Below are 2,464 nucleotides of genomic sequence, written 5' to 3'. Positions count from 1 at the left end.
CTATTTTCAGTTTTTTTTTTAAAAAAAAATAGTTATAGATTTTAGGAAACTTCTACACTAATTTCTACAGTTGTTGTTTTGGTTTGGTGGGGGCTGGGGTATGGGGTTGGGGGAGCAAGGTCTCACCATGTACCCCAGGCTTGACATGGACTCATTTTGTGAACTAGGAAGGCCTAGAACTTTTATAATCCTCCTGATTCTGTGTAAGTGCTTGGAACACTATGCTTGACCTGTGAGGGACATTCCAGTCATCACAGAGGCTTAAAGATTAGGAATTTGCTCAGGTCAAAGAGCCATTAAAAGGAAAAGCCAAGGGGCTTATCCATTGCGCTCCGAATGTGCTGACTCTTGCCATTTCCTCAAATGTGGGAAACTCGGCTGCATAATTTGTGGTAGTGGGGGACTGCATCTGTACGCTCCCCTGGAAAAAAGGAAAACCAAAAAAGGGAAGAGCCAAAGTTTATACCCCGGCAGATCGGTCTCTGGGACGATGCTTTATCTTCTGTTCTTACAACCAGATGTTTTAACCAAGACAGAACCACTGGAAGGGAGACAGAATATGCAAGAGTGCAGGCACACTGGGAGAGGGGGCAAAAGGACTCGTGGAGAAAATAAGACACATGGAGGCCCAGGGGATGAGTGGTGTCCCCTCTCTCAACTCAGGGGGAGGTAGGAGGCCAGAATGGCAGACGTTGCCAGTGGCAGTAGAGGACACAGGTTATTTCAGGAGCTGCGAGGAGACTAATTCGGCTTCAAGAATGTGGAGGAGGAGTCCAGAGCAAAGGGAGAGCTGGGGCAGGTGTCACTGTTGAAGAGGTGGTTCATCTGGTCAACCTCCGGAAATACAGCCTGATGTCACTCCTGGTTCCCAGGAACTCAAGGGCCTGTAGATTACTTGTTCACACAGTGCTACTCAGGCTGACTGCTCCGTGTAAGTCAATAAACACCCCCTTGCATAGATCTCTGTTCTTTCAGTGCCAAAGATTCCTGCCGAGGCCGTTCTCTCAGAGTGGCTTGGGAAACCAGAGGTGCAGCAACGTAAGCTTTGTTCAGACTTCAGTATCATTATCTCCAGAATGGAGTTTCATAATAAACCCTACTGCCCAGCAAAGACAATGCCTGATTGCAGGCATGTGGGGGACCCAAATTCCTCAAACTCATTCTTGGTAGAATTTCCACAGGAGACGACTTTGATCAAGCAGACGAGGAGCTGTGTGGGTGATTTTGAAACTATTAAAGTAGGTGTTTTTGTTTGTTTGTTTTAATAGTCTTTGAGGGCTGGAGGGAAGACTCATTGGTTAAGAGGGCTTATTGAAGCCCAGCAGTGGTGGCACACACCTTTAACGCCAGCACTTTAGGAGGCAGAGGCAGGTGGCTCTCTTTGAGTCAGCCTGTCTACAGAGTGAGTACCAGGCTCCAAAGCTACACAGAGAAACCCTGTCTCAAAAGAAAAAAAAAAACCAAGAAAAAAAAAGAAATAAAAAAAGATAAAGAATGTTTCTTGATCTCCAGAGGACTTGAATTCAGTTCCCAGTACCTATAACTGGTGGCTCACAACTACTTGGTACTCCAGCTCCAAGAGAACTCAGTGCCTTCTTCAAGCCTCCATGGCTACCTGCGCTCACACACAAACCTACCCCCAATATACATGGTTCAAAATAAAGTCAATCTCAAGTTAGGTTTTGAATACGTAGGATTATGTCATTAGGAACCATGTGCTCATTTCATCGCCATGACATCTGACAGCCTATTCTAGAAAGCGTCTGATTATTGACAGGATAGCAAGCCTTAGGAATAGAATTCACATCTAGAATGTTAGTCAGGTCATTGTGGGTGAGACAGGATCAATTAAACACCATTGCTCATCTTGTTGGGCAGAATCTTTAAATATAAGATTCCTTCCAGTAAATGGAGATTGTGCCTTCACTTCCCAGCCACCCAGATCCGGATAATCACCCAGAAACTATATTAATTACAATACTGTTTGATGGCTCAGGCATATTCCTAGCTATCTCTTACACCTTGAATTAACCCATTTCTATTAATCTGTGTATTGCCACGAGGCTGTGGCTTACCAGTAAGGTACCAGTGTCTTTCTCCTTTGGCAGCTGCATGGCATCTCCCTGACTTTGCCTTCTTTCCTCCTCTATCTTTGCTTGGATTTCCTGCCTTGCTATATTCTTCCCTGCCATAGGCCAAAGCAGATCCTTTAGGGATGTGTGTGTGTGTGTGTGTGTGTGTGTGTGTGTGTGTGTGTGTGTGTGTTGGTCTTATGTGCTAGGCTGGTCTTGCAGTCACTATATAGATGAAAATGACCTTGTCTCCTGATCTTGACTCTATCTTCTGAGTGCTGGGGTTACAAGCCTGGACCACCACATCTTTTAAAAAGTGAAAGAAACAGACAAAATAAAAATTGACTGTTGCGCGTGTGTTTCATGATGTGTTTGTAGCAAGGGTGTGGGTG

At 45.0% G+C, this 2,464-nt stretch overlaps 1 pseudogene; it reads left to right on the top strand.

Moving 5' to 3' along the window:
- The first annotated feature begins 276 nt into the window (after positions 1-276).
- On the top strand, positions 277-424 carry LOC113456760 (annotated as a pseudogene).
- The last annotated feature ends 2,040 nt before the right edge of the window (positions 425-2,464 follow it).

Source organism: Microtus ochrogaster, chromosome 15, assembly GCF_000317375.1.
Source record: "Microtus ochrogaster isolate Prairie Vole_2 chromosome 15, MicOch1.0, whole genome shotgun sequence".
In the NCBI taxonomy this organism is placed as follows: Eukaryota; Metazoa; Chordata; class Mammalia; order Rodentia; family Cricetidae; genus Microtus; species Microtus ochrogaster.
This window is presented reverse-complemented; position numbering and strand designations above follow the sequence as displayed.